The 14,168-nt window shown below is 45.5% G+C and overlaps 1 protein-coding gene across 8 annotated transcripts in view; it reads left to right on the top strand.

Annotated features, from left to right (window-relative positions):
- The window catches only part of RASAL2 (RAS protein activator like 2), a 295,807-nt gene that overhangs the window by 135,106 nt on the left and 146,533 nt on the right, over positions 1-14,168 (top strand). Inside the window, exon 2 of one of the 8 annotated variants that reach the window (XM_075131486.1) lies at positions 12,432-12,516. The exons of the other annotated variants lie outside the window; for them this stretch is intronic. The gene's annotated coding sequence lies outside the window, so the exon portion shown is untranslated. The remainder of the gene's footprint in view (positions 1-12,431; positions 12,517-14,168) is intronic. 8 annotated transcript variants of the gene reach the window in all.

The raw sequence follows: 14,168 nt of genomic DNA on the forward strand, positions 1-14,168 counted from the left end.
CTCCCCTCTGCTGGGCACTGGCAACAGCCCTGCCCTGCCTGCTGCCACCACCTGCTCCAGTGGCCCTTACCGGCTCCAGTCTGCTGCCCAGCTGGATGGTCTCTCCACGGAGAGCCCTGGGGGGACTCAGCTACTCCTGCTGAGCCACCTACACTGCAATAGCTCTGCCCTGCAAGTCCCGCTGTGCTGGTGGATGCCTGGCTGGAAATGGAAGGCAGAAATCTGGGGAGGCATGTGACCTGCGTGCTGCCCCATGCATCGCCTCTGATATTGAGCTGCCACATCCTGCCTCCTTCACCCTATGACCAAATCTGCTTCCTACTAGCCTCTCCTACTTCGAGGGTATGTCTTCACTACCCACCGCCTCGGCGGGTAGTGATCGATCTATCGGGGATCGATTTATCGCGTCTCGTTTAGATGTGATAAATCGATCCCCGAATCGAAGCCTGTACTCCACCTCGGCAGGAGGAGTAAGCGGAGTTGACGGGGGAGCCGTCGCGGTCGACTCACCGCCGTGAGGACGGCCAGGTAACTTGAACTAAGATACTTCGACTTCAGCTATGCGAATAGTATAGCGGAAGTTGCGTATCTTAGTTCGAAACCCCTTCCCCCGCCCCAGTTTTGCCCAGGCCCAAGTAGCAGCAGAGGGAGCAATTCATTTTTCCTACACTCCCCCCACCCCCCTGCGCATGTAGCAGCAGCAATGCTCCCAACAAAAGCTACAGGGAGCAACACTTATCACATTAATTTCTTCTTTAAAGGCACAAAACAAAATTTTCAAAAGCACCTAGGTTCAGTTTTCATAAGAGACTTGGGAGTAGAGATCAGAATTTTCCAGCAAAACGTTTTTTTTGACAGAAAATGCTGATTTGTCAAAACAAACTTCAAGAATGAATGGCTAATCTCCTGATTTGAAACAAAGTTTCAAAATTGTTGAAATGTCCCATTTTGATACTTTCTAAATAAAAGCAAGTTTTTTTTTGTTTTGAAATCACTTTTTGGTTTGACTTTTTAGGTAATTTAAATTTAAAAGGTAGAAAAATTGTACAGATAAAACGATATAATTTTTGTCTTGATTTGGGAAATTTTTGGATATCTTGAAAAGTCTCACAAGACAGGAAAACCAGTTCCTGCCAATCTCTGCTTAGGGACCTTGCGTACCTTTGACTTTTATTGAGACTTAGGTTCCTGAGTTCCTAAGTCACTTTTGAAAATGTGATTTGGGCTCCTATGTCACTTGGGTACTTCTGAAAATTTTACCCGCAATGCCTGTATTGTTGTATCTGGCTGAAAGCCCCAGATATAGGCTTTGGTCTTAGGATTTGCACCACAGAATATAGTTCTATCGTGTAGTTCAGTTGTAAGGATATCTCTGAGCTCTCAACCTGCCCTTGTTTGAATCCTGGAACTTGCAAGTCAAACTTCTTAACTGGCCAGAAAAGCTTTTGGAATGTTCATGGATACCTATTTGTATCCCAGGGGGCAGTCTGCTGCAGGGTCTAACATTAAAACAGCAGCTGCAGGAAGGCCAGTTCAGGGTTAGAAATACTCAAGATAGTGGAGTCTTGCAATTTAGAACCTAAATCCCATAATGGGCACTGAAGTGGCAGCATTTCAGGATTCTCTTCAATCCTCTGCTGAAATGCTCAGTAAATGTGGAATAGATTTGGTCAGGGTATTGAGGGAAGCAGGAGGAATACTTTTGAGACAAGGCTTAATCTGCTGCATAGGTCATGGGGCTTTGGTTCTGCCCTTGCAGATGTTTCCATGCCACCTACTCTTGGAGTACATTTGACCCAGTCTAAAGCAGCTGACACAGCATGTCTAAGCCCTGGTCTACACTAGGACTTTAGATCGAATTTAGCAGCGTTAAATCGATTTAAACCTGCACCCGTCCACACAATGAAGCCCTTTATTTCGACTTAAAGGGCTCTTAAAATCGATTTCCTTACTCCACCCCTGACAAGTGGATTAGCGCTTAAATCGACCTTGCCGGCTCGAATTTGGGGTACTGTGGACACAATTCGATGGTATTGGCCTCCGGGAGCTATCCCAGAGTGCTCCATTCTGACCGCTCTGGACAGCGCTCTCAACTCAGATGCACTGGCCAGGTAGACAGGAAAAGAACCGCGAACTTTTGAATCTCATTTCCTGTTTGGCCAGCGTGGCAAGCTGCAGGTGACCATGCAGAGCTCATCAGCAGAGGTGACCATGATGGAGTCCCAGAATCGCAAAAGAGCTCCAGCATGGACTGAACGGGAGGTACGGGATCTGATCGCTGTTTGGGGAGAGGAATCCGTGCTATCAGAACTCCGTTCCAGTTTTCGAAATGCCAAAACCTTTCTGAAAATCTCCCAGGGCATGAAGGACAGAGGCCATAACAGGGACCCGAAGCAGTGCCGCGTGAAACTGAAGGAGCTGAGGCAAGCCTACCAGAAAACCAGAGAGGCGAACGGCCGCTCTGGGTCAGAGCCCCAAACATGCCGCTTCTATGATGAGCTGCATGCCATTTTAGGGGGTTCAGCCACCACTACCCCAGCCGTGTTGTTTGACTCCTTCAATGGAGATGGAGGCAATACAGAAGTAGGTTTTGGGGACGAAGAAGATGATGAGGAGGAGGTTGTAGATAGCTCACAGCAAGCAAGCGGAGAAACCGGTTTTCCCGACAGCCAGGAACTGTTTCTCACCCTAGACCTGGAGCCAGTACCCCCCGAACCCACCCAAGGCTGCCTCCTGGACTCAGCAGGCGGAGAAGGGACCTCTGGTGAGTGTACCTTTTAAAATGCTATACATGGTTTAAAAGCAAGCATGTGAAAGGATTACTTTGCCCTGGCATTTGCGGTTCTGCCTTTGCAAAAGGTTTCTGGGGAGGGCAGCCTTATTTCGTCCTTCATGGTAGGACACTTTACCACTCCAGGCCAGCAACACGTACTGGGGAATCACTGTAGAACAAAGCATTGCAGTGTATGTTTGCTGGCATTCAACCAAAATCCGTTCACGCGGTGGGAGGAGGCAAAATGCGACCTTGTAACGAAAGCACATGTGCTATGTATGTAATGTTAACTTTCAAGGTTTACCCTGAAAGAGTGTAGCCACTGTTTTATAAAATGTGTCTTTTTAAATACCGCTGTCCCTTTTTTTTTCTCCACCAGCTGCATGTGTTTCAATGATCACAGGATCTTCTCCTTCCCAGAGGCTAGTGAAGCTTAGAAAGAAAAAAAAACGCACTCGCGATGAAATGTTCTCCGAGCTCATGCTGTCCTCCCACACTGACAGAGCACAGACGAATGCGTGGAGGCAAATAATGTCAGAGTGCAGGAAAGCACAAAATGACCGGGAGGAGAGGTGGAGGGCTGAAGAGAGTAAGTGGCGGGCTGAAGAGAGTAAGTGGCGGGCTGAAGACAGGGCTGAAGCTCAAAGGTGGCGGCAGCGTGATGAGAGGAGGCAGGATTCAATGCTGAGGCTGCTGCAGGACCAAACCAGTATGCTCCAGTGTATGGTTGAGCTGCAGCAAAGGCAGCTGGAGCACAGACTGCCACTGCAGCCCCTCTGTAACCAACCGCCCTCCTCCCCAAGTTCCATAGCCTCCACACCCAGACGCCCAAGAACACGGTGGGGAGGCCTCCGGCCAACCAGCCACTCCCCCACAGAGGATTGCCCAAAAAAAAGAAGGCTGTCATTCAATAAATTTTAAAGTTGTAAACTTTTAAAGTGCTGTGCTTAAAGTGCTGTGTGGCATTTTCCTTCCCTCCTCCACCACCCCTCCTGGGATACCTTGGTAGTCATCCCCCTGTTTGTGTGATGAATGAATAACGAATGCATGACTGTGAAGCAGCAATGACTTTATTGGCTCTGCAAGCAATGATTAAAGGGAGGAGGGGAGGGTGGTTAGCTTACAGGGAAGTAGAGTGAACCAAGGGGCGGGGGGGTTCATCAAGGAGAAACAAACAGAACTTTTACACCGTAGCCTGGCCAGTCATGAAACTGTTTTTCAAAGCTTCTCTGATGCGTACCGCGCCCTCCTGTGCTCTTCTAACCGCCCTGGTGTCTGGCTGCGCGTAACCAGCAGCCAGGCGATTTGCCTCAACCTCCCACCCCGCCATAAACGTCTCCCCCTTACTCTCACAGATATTGTGGAGCACACAGCAAGCAGTAATAACAGTGGGAATATTGGTTTCGCTGAGGTCTAAGCGAGTCAATAAACTGCGCCAGCGCGCCTTTAAACGTCCAAATGCACATTCTACCACCATTCTGCACTTGCTCAGCCTGTAGTTGAACAGCTCCTGACCACTGTCCAGGCTGCCTGTGTACGGCTTCATGAGCCATGGCATTAAGGGGTAGGCTGGGTCCCCAAGGATACATATAGGCATTTCAACATCCCCAACAGTTATTTTCTGGTCTGGGAATAAAGTCCCTTCCTGCAGCTTTTGAAACAGACCAGAGTTCCTGAAGATGCGAGCATCATGCACCTTTCCCGGCCATCCCACGTTGATGTTGGTGAAACGTCCCTTGTGATCCACCAGAGCTTGCAGCACTATTGAAAAGTACCCCTTGCGGTTTATGTACTCGGCGGCTTGGTGCTCCGGTGCCAAGATAGGGATATGGGTTCCATCTATAGCCCCACCACAGTTAGGGAATCCCATTGCAGCAAAGCCATCCACTATGACCTGCACATTTCCCAGGGTCACTACCCTTGATATCAGCAGATCTTTGATTGCGTGGGCTACTTGCATCACAGCAGCCCCCACAGTAGATTTGCCCACTCCAAATTGATTCCCAACTGACCGGTAGCTGTCTGGCGTTGCAAGCTTCCACAGGGCTATCGCCACTCGCTTCTCAACTGTGAGGGCTGCTCTCATCTTGGTATTCATGCGCTTCAGGACAGGGGAAAGCAAGTCACAAAGTTCCATGAAAGTGCCCTTACGCATGCGAAAGTTTCGTAGCCACTGGGAATCGTCCCAGACCTGCAACACTATGCGGTCCCACCAGTCTGTGCTTGTTTCCCGAGCCCAGAATCGGCGTTCCACAGCATGAACCTGCCCCATTAGCACCATGATGCATGCATTGGCAGGGCCCATGCTTTCAGAGAAATCTGTGTCCATGTCCTGATCACTCACGGGACCGCGCTGACGTCGCCTCCTCGCCCGGTATCGCGTTGCCAGGTTCTGGTGCTGCATATACTGCTGAATAATGCGTGTGGTGGTTAATGTGCTCCTAATTGCCAAAGTGAGCTGAGCGGGCTCCATGCTTGCCGTGGTATGGCGTCCGCACAGAAAAAAGGCGCGGAACGATTGTCTGCCGTTGCTCTGACGGAGGGAGGGGCGACTGACGACACGGCTTACAGGGTTGGCTTCAGGGAGCTAAAATCAACAAAGGGGGTGCCTGTACATCAAGGAGTATTTCAGGCAGGACTGCACGGAGGGTTCCAATAAGAAATGGTGCACCTAAGTTATCGTTGTTATTGGAACAAGGAGGTTAGCCTGGCCTCTGATTGATACATGGCTAGATTTACCTCGCTGCACCTTCTCTGTGAGTGACTGCAGTGTGACCTAGAGGAATGAGTCCCCTAGACAGGGGAGGAGGCAAATGAGTACAAAACAAATCTGGTCTATTTCTTGTTTTGACCCACTCCATCTATCTTTTACATCTTTGGCTGGCAGCAGACGGTGCAGAAGGACTGCATGCCATCCACATCTCATGGCTGCTTGGCAGAAGATGGTACAGTACGCCTGCTAGCCATCCCCATCTCTTGCCTGCCTGGCAGAAGATGGTGCAATACGACTGCTAGCAATCCTCATCTCTTGCCTGCCTGGCAGAAGATGGTACAGTACGACTGCTAGCAGTCCGTATCGCCTGCCTGCTCACCATAAGATGGTTCAATAGGACTGACTGCAGGACTAAAGAGAATGACCTGGTCAAGTCACTCCAAATTTAGTCCCTGCGCCCATGTCTGCCCAGGCGCTCCCAGCCGACGCGGCCAGGAGCACCTCGGACACGATGAGGACGACTACCAGTCGTATTGCACCGTCTGCTGCCAGAAGGCAAGGGGTTGCTGCTACTGTGCAGCAAAGCCGTACCGCGTCTGCCAGCACCCAGGAGACATAGGGTGACGGTTACCTGAGCGGGCTCCATGCTTGCTGTGGTATGGCGTCTGCACAGGTAACTCAGGAAAAAAGGCGCGAAATGATTGTCTGCCCTTGCTTTCACGGAGGGAGGGAGGGAACGGGGGCCTGACGACACGTACCCAGAACCACCCGCGACAATGTTTTAGCCCCATCAGAGCGCTCCATTGTGACTGCTCTGGACAGCACTCTCAGATGCCCGATTGTTTGCCATTGCTCTGACGCTGGGAGGGGCGCTTACAGGGTTGGCTTCAGGGAGCTAAAATCAACAAAGGGGGTGGCTTTACATCAAGGAGTATTTCAGGCAGGACTTCACAGAGGGTTCCAATAAGAAATGGTGCACCTAAGTTATTGTCCTTATTGGAGCAAGAAGGTTAGCCTGGCCTCTGATTGATACATGGCTAGATTTACCTCGCTGCACCTTGACTGCAGTGTGATCTAGAAGAATGAGTCCCCTAGACAGGGGAGGGGGGGGAAGCAAATGAGTACAAAACAAATCTGGTCTATTTCTTGTTTTGACCCACTCCATCTATCTTTTACATCTTTGGCTGGCAGCAGACGGACTGCATGCCATCCACATCTCATGACTGCTCGGCAGAAGATGGTACAGCACGACTGCTAGCAGTCCGTATCGCCTGCCCGCTCACCATAAGACGGTTCAATAGGACTGACTGCAGGACTAAAGAGAATGACCTGGTCAAGTCACTCCAAATTTAGTCCCTGTGCCCATGTCTGCCCAGGCGCTCCTGATCGACCTCACAGAGGCGACCAGGAGCACCTCAGACATGACGATGACGGCTACCAGTCGTACTGTACCGTCTGCTGCCACAAGGCAAGGGGTTGCTGCTACTGTGTAGCAATGCCGTACCGCGTCTGCCAGCACCCAGGAGACATAGGGTGACGGTTACCTGAGCGGGCTCCATGCTTGCCATGGTATGGCGTCTGCACAGGTAACTCAGGAAAAAAGGCGCGAAATGATTGTCTGCCCTTGCTTTCACGGGGGGAGGGAGGGAACGGGAGGCTGACGATATGTACCCAGAACCACCCGCGACAATGTTTTAGCCCCATCAGGCATTGGGATCTCAACCCAGAATTCCAATGGGCAGCGGAGACTGCGGGAACTGTGGGATAGCTACCCACAGTGCAACGCTCCGGAAGTCGACGCTTGCCTCGGTACTGTGGAAGCGCTCCGCCGAGTTAATGCACTTAATGCACTTAGAGCATTTACTGTGGGGACACACACACTCGAATTTATAAAACCGATTTCTAAAAAACCGACTTCTATAAATTCGACCTTATTCCGTAGTGTAGACATACCCTATGACGTCTCCAACACTGAGATATGCAAGGTTGCTGCCTGGAGATCATTTCACACATTCACGCAGCATTACTTCTGTGAATTGACAGCTAGATCTGGTGCCTGAGGGCAGTTGTGCAGTATTAAACTAGTTCTCCTTCAACCTGCCTCCTCTTAGGGTGATTAATGCTAGTTAATTTCCCAAGAGTGGGAATCCGTACTGGCAATACTTCAGGGAGAAAGAAAGGTTACTTAGTAAATAACACTAGTTTAAAATGACAGTATGGATCCATGATTCCCCTGCCACTTACCTTCCTCTCTTCTTCAGAGTCTTTAAGATTTTGTTTGTTTGTCTAGACTGAAAACACAGTTTCAAACAAGAATAATTTTACTGAACCCGGTACTGTTTTAAAACAGACTTAGGCCAAATCTACTCGAGCAATTTTGGCTGGTGTAGCAATGTTGGTTAGGAGTATGACTTTTTTTTTTTTTTTTTTTGTAAAGACATTCAATACCTACAAAAGCCCTAGTGTAGATGCAGTTATACCAACATAAATTGCTTTCGCAGTATAGCTTATTGTGCTTGCCAAACTAGTATAAATTATACTGGCAAAAGAACTTTTTTGGTAATATAAGCTGCATCTACAGGAGCAGAATTTGATGATATAGTTTTACCAATAAACCTCTTATAGTGTAGGGCAGTGGTTCTCAAACTGTGTGTCCAGACTCCAGAGTGGGTCATGACACCATTTAAATGGGGTCCCCAGGGCTGGCTTAGACTTGCTGAAGCCCGAGCCCCAGGGCCAAAGCTGAAACCTGAGGGCTTCAGCCCTGGGCAGTGGGGTTCAGGTTACAGGTCCCCTGCCTGGGACTGAAGCCCTTGGTGCTTTGGCCCTCCCCGCCTGGGGTAGCAGGGCTCGGGATTTGACTTTGTCCCCCCTCCGCCCAGGGCAGCAGGGCTCAGGCAAGCTTAGGCTTCGGTCCCCCCTCCTGGGGTCATGTAGTTATTTTTGTTGTCAGAAGGTGGTTGTGGTACAATGAAGTTTGAAAACCGCTGGTGTAGGGCACCCAATTTAGAAAAACACTAAATGAAAAGGATATGGGTTGGAGTCAAGGTCTTTGCTTTTGTAAAACCTTCCATTTAAAGGTTCAGTTTAGCAAAGAAGCATATCTGGGGCCCTGGCAGACAATGCTTTCCAAATGGTCCTGACTAAGAGTACATGTGCTAGTCCCAAGGGAGTTAATCTACAGTTAGTATGCAAGTACCTGTCATTTTCTGCTAACTTTCAACTGTTGACCTTCTCACCAATGCTATCTCATCCTCTTTAGTGCTACCTTATTCACAACTTAAAAATAAATCCTGGAATTTCATCTTCATACTCTCTTATTTGTCAGAATTATTTCTTCCCTTGCCCTTTCTTCTTTGCTTTTCATAATTCCTTGCTTTCGTCTAGGTTAGATTATAATCTCTTCAGGGCAGGGACAGCATTGCCTGTATTTCTGTAAAGGGCTGTGTAAATATGGGTTTGTGGACTCATAACATTATGAGTAAACATTACATAACAAGTAGAGAATGAAAGAGGTTGGCATTCTTGAACTGCTATCCCTTTGTATCAATGTGTTGCTTTTTAAATTACTTTTTTGTGGGGGGAAAACCTCAAATAAGTGTGGTTCATTTTGGGCTGAACTGTGATATTTCATTTAGTTCCTTCTTTATGTACAGTAACTCCTCACTTAACGTCATCCCGGTTAACGTTGTTATGTTGCTGATCAATTAGAGAACATGCTTGTTTGAAGTTATGCAGTGCTCCATTATTTGGCAGTCAGCTGCTTTGTCCACTGCTTGCAGAAAGAGCAGCCTATTGGAGCTAGCTGGTGGGGGCTTGGAACCAGAATGGACCAGCAGCCCCCCTATCAGCTCCCCTAAGTTCCCTGTGCAGCAGCCGCCCAGCAGGCTATAAATTGCCAGGCAGTTCAGCTGTCTCTCCCCGCACTTCTGTGTCCTGCTCCTGCCCTCTGCCTTGGAACTGCTCCCGGGAGCCTCCTGCTTGCTGTGCAAAGGGAGGGGGAGAGGGGCGAGAGGGGTTCTAATGTCAGTGTGTCCCCCTTGCTCCTGTACCCCATCTCTACAGAGAAGTGGGGGGACAGGACAGGGCTCAGGACGAAGGGAGCTTGCTGGCAGCAGCTGCTGTCTCAATTTGCTGATCTACTTAAAAAAGCAGTGTACTTAGAGTGAGGTCAGCGTTCTTAAAGGGGCAATGCATCTCACACACATGCACACACAGAGTCTCTCTCTCTCTCTCTCTCTCTCTGCCATGCTGTGTCTCCTCCCTGCCTTCGTGCTGCCTTGTAGGTGTGACACTACATTAACAACAATGTGTTAACCCTTAAGGGCTCAGCCAAGTGCTAGTTAATCATTTAGCAGTAGGGCATTCCCTGGGAAATATTCCACCCTCTGACTTCACCACCTCAACCAAGCTTCACAGTCATTATTGCTATGTACAGTATTAAATTGTGTATATGTATGTATAAAATATAGTCTTTTGTCTGCCAAAAAAAATTTCCCTGGAACCTAACCCTCTTTCCCCCATTTACATTATTCTTATAGAGAAATTGGACTCTCTTAACATCGTTTCGCTTAAAGTAGCATTTTTCAGGAACATAACTACAATGTTAAGCAAGGAGTTACTCTGTTTTTTGTCAAAACTGTGAGAGGCGCTTTTTTTTTTTTTAAATAGTCTTTACAATCCTAAAAACTGAACAAAAAGGGAGGGGAGAAGAAAACCCCTGTTCTTAAGAGGTAGTAAGTCTGGATGAGATCTGTGGGTTCTTTGAATCCAAGATAGATGCTACTTTCTGGTAATCTGAAGAAGCAGTGTAAGCATGATTAGGATCAGTTTTATGAATTTGCCAAAATGCTAGCTATTTTAAAGCTGAAATCTAACAAACTAGATTTGCCAGTTATAAGTGTTATAGCCAGTGTTGAGTGAAGTCTAACTATGATAACCCCTTTTTTGCTAAGTGCAAGGAGTGTTAGTTGACTAATTTTAACACTTGGTTCTTTCCAGGCCTACATTTACCTTGGACAATGTTTCTCAGGTCAGGACACTTGGTTATTCTTAACCAAGCAACAGTTTATTAATGCATCCAGAACCACATACATATACAATCAATCAGTCAATGTGGACATAACAAATGTTCTAGACATGTACTGAACACAAAATATACATGCAGTCTTATAAGAAATTAGCATAGACCAGTGTTGGGGGCCCAGCAGCTATACCAGGGAACAATACAAATCACTAAGATTTTCTTATTATATTTACTAATAATCATCAATTATCAATTCTCTACCTCTAATACACTTCTTATATTTCCAGTATTTCTCTATGGAGTAAAGATGCAACTGTTTTGAAGGAACTTTTAAGAGTGTGATCCCTGCTATTTGAATTATTTGGTATGAAAAAGACAAGAATATCAAAAGCAATTGCTTATCATTTGTCTGTCTTAGGCCAGTTTGGTCACAGGCATTTAGCAGACTCTGAGGTCCACACTGTGGCCTTAAGGTTTATATTGTTTCCAAGTCCACTGGAGAAGGGCAATGCTCTTAGCGTATGTTTGTGCTGCCTATACACATATATACCCACACACACCATCACTCAAAGAAGAACTGCAGTTACATCTACACTGCAAAATATATATATAAAACCTGTAGCAGCGAATCTCAGAGCCTAGGTTAATGGACTCAGGCTCACGCTGGGAGGCTAAAACTAGCTGAGTAGACGTTCCTGTCCATGTTCCAGCCCAAGCAGGAATGCCTACATTACTATTTTTAGCCCTGGAGCACAAGCCCAACTCAGCTCACCTGGGCTCTGAGACTCACTGCATCAGGTTTTTTATACATATATATTTTTGCAGTGTAGATGTAACTGCAGTTCTTCTTTGAGTGATGGTCCCACAGATAGGGACCACAATCTCAAAGAACCTCCAGTTACAGGTAAGTAACCTCCTCTTCCTGTTGGGCAGTGGTCAGCTGGGCACTCAGCTTTCAGCTCTTATTTTCTCTGCTTCTTCCATTCCTATCCAGTAGATGGCATCAGTCTACAAGAAATTTCTTCAATCCTTTACTTTTCGGAGGCTTTTTATATTTGATTGACTTCCAAAATTGTATTTAAAATTTACCTAGACTATTAATTCAAATATCCCCATTTTTAAGTAAATTCTTCTGTTTTTCTAAAGTTTTATATCCAGATTAGGTGCTTATATCTTTTAGTATTCTTTAATCTTCTGGTGTGTTAAAATTCCTATCGCTTCTATAGTGCAACAATAATTTAGAGAGAACAAGCAAACGTCCCCTATAGTTCCTAGATGGTACGTTCTCTGATTATATCTATTATATCTCATTTCACATCTTTTAGGGCATACCATAGGCTGAGACATTACGTTGGAGGAATAAGACAGATTGTTCACTTAGAGAGACAGATCTGATTCATTAGACAGACAAATGTACAGTTTCTAATTTCAGGTGAAATATATATTTGGCTGCTTGGGATAACAGGAAGTTGGACCTCTGGAATATTCAGCTTTTTGGGTTATCCAGCAAACTATTTCTAACTGGTCTGAACTTACATTTTCTACTCCTCTCTAGTCCTTGGCTAACATATAGGAGACAGTAGAGCACTTGGCACAGGGGGGGAAAAGGGGTAGTTATTCTGATCTGTCTCCTGGCTAGGGATTCTCTGTCAATAGACCAAGAAAGATAGAAGTTTCATCCACATGTAAATTATGGGAGTGTCTGGTTTGAGGGACTAACAGTAGTGATAAGACTCCTTCTCAAGCGTCTGAGCTTGCCTTTCCTGGAAATAGTGTACTTCAACTTCAATTTAGTTGATGCTTCAGGACAAGATTTCTCACATGTTGAGATGGGCATGTTGATTCTCATCCTCCCCAAGAGGAAGCTAAAGATTTTGAATATACCATTGTGTGATCAATGTCAATCTTTCTTGTTGCAGAGAGTTTAAAGGGCAGAGAGACGACTGTAGCTGTTCATAGATCTTCAAGGCATATTTGATACCTGTATTAATTACAGTTCCCAAGGTAGGATTTCATGTGTGTGGAAGGTAATCAGAGTTGTGAACCTTGCCACTAGTTAAAGAGCCCTAATCAAGTTTTAGGCAACTGTTGGGTCTCAAATATCTGGTGAAAAGTGTCCTATTAGATGGATTTCACTAGTACTTGTTGAATAATATATTCAACCTGCTGCAGAGCTGGTAAAATGCTGTAAGAAACTATTGAATAAGTGTTGAATAAACTCTATGAAAAATCACAAGATTCACTGGATAAGACACTCATTAAATATTATTACACCTGTCTGGTATCACCACCAAACATGGACCAATGAGCCAGGTAAATTTGGCTCATACATTTCTGCACAGATACTTTTCTGCCCTTTTTGTTTTTCTAGTAATAGCTCCTTCCACTGGTCGTAACCCCAATTAGGACACAGTGAACTAATGACACAGCTGAAAACTAAGTTTAGGCATTGCTGCAGAAACTTACTAACAAAGAATATAGTTTAGAAACCTTGTTGGAAGGTCGGCCTCTGAGAAGCGGGAAACCTATTATCCCATTGTCTGCCTTTGCGTGGCTACCAGAATGGATGCAGGCATTCCAGCCTCAACTGATGGATCTGAGTTCTAGTAGGGTTAATCATGTAAAAGTAAAAATATTTACTGGGTGGCAGACTCTGATGCGAGAAGAATAGACAAAGGTGTAGAGAAGCTGTATTTAGAGAGAAGGGACTATATCTATATCCACTTTGTGAGCTAATTAGCAATCTTGTCTTAGGGAAGCTGACAAGCAAAGGAACTGTATTCACTACAGAATTAAACTAGAGTGGTGATGCATGTCTGCTAAAAGGGTAGTTGTCACTAATCAGCACCTTGAGGCTTTGTGGGTGAGGTTAAGTGGAGTAGGGCACAGGATACTATGAAGGTATTACATGTAGCATTCAGCAAGAGCAATCTAAAAGAAAATGCAGAGATAAAGATTGATAAAAGAAATGAAAAAGCATTCAGTAGGAAATATGCCTAAATGGTGTCTGCAAATGAAAACTGCAAATCTAGTATTGATCTTGTTTGAGTGAGTGTAACACAAACCAAAAATAATAGTGTCCCCTTAGTTTACTAATACTCTCTCAAATAGACCTCATTCATGAAATTGTCTGAGTAAAAATCCACCGTCAAACTATAAAGCTTCAAATAGAATATCCATGAGGGAATTGAGAAATTTATTTTGAAAAAATGAGCAATGCTTGAAGGAGACAACAGACAAGCATAGTATCAAATTACATTAAAAAAATACATGAAGAGAAATGTTAATATTGCATGATTAAGTACTCAAAAGTCAGGAAATGCTGGAGCTAAGATTGCATGAGCCCTTAAGGTACAATCTATAACTAGATGATCACATAAATTTCTCAAATAATACAAAATATTATTCATATTTTATATGCCTTTGATACAAATGACTAATATCTTTTGCTATTACTATTACTCTGTTATGCCAGATAGGGACAATAAAAGACATTTATGTATAAGGTGCACAGTGAATGAGGCTGAGTTTTTCACTCTACAAATTTATAAGATGCAGTTTTTTCCTACAACCGTATACAGAGCATGATCCTGTGTGTAATGTGAAATATTATGTGATCATGCAATTAAAGACTGTATTTCAATGCCATATGCACA

This window comes from Caretta caretta, chromosome 8 (genome assembly GCF_965140235.1).
Source record: "Caretta caretta isolate rCarCar2 chromosome 8, rCarCar1.hap1, whole genome shotgun sequence".
Lineage (NCBI taxonomy): Eukaryota > Metazoa > Chordata > Testudines > Cheloniidae > Caretta > Caretta caretta.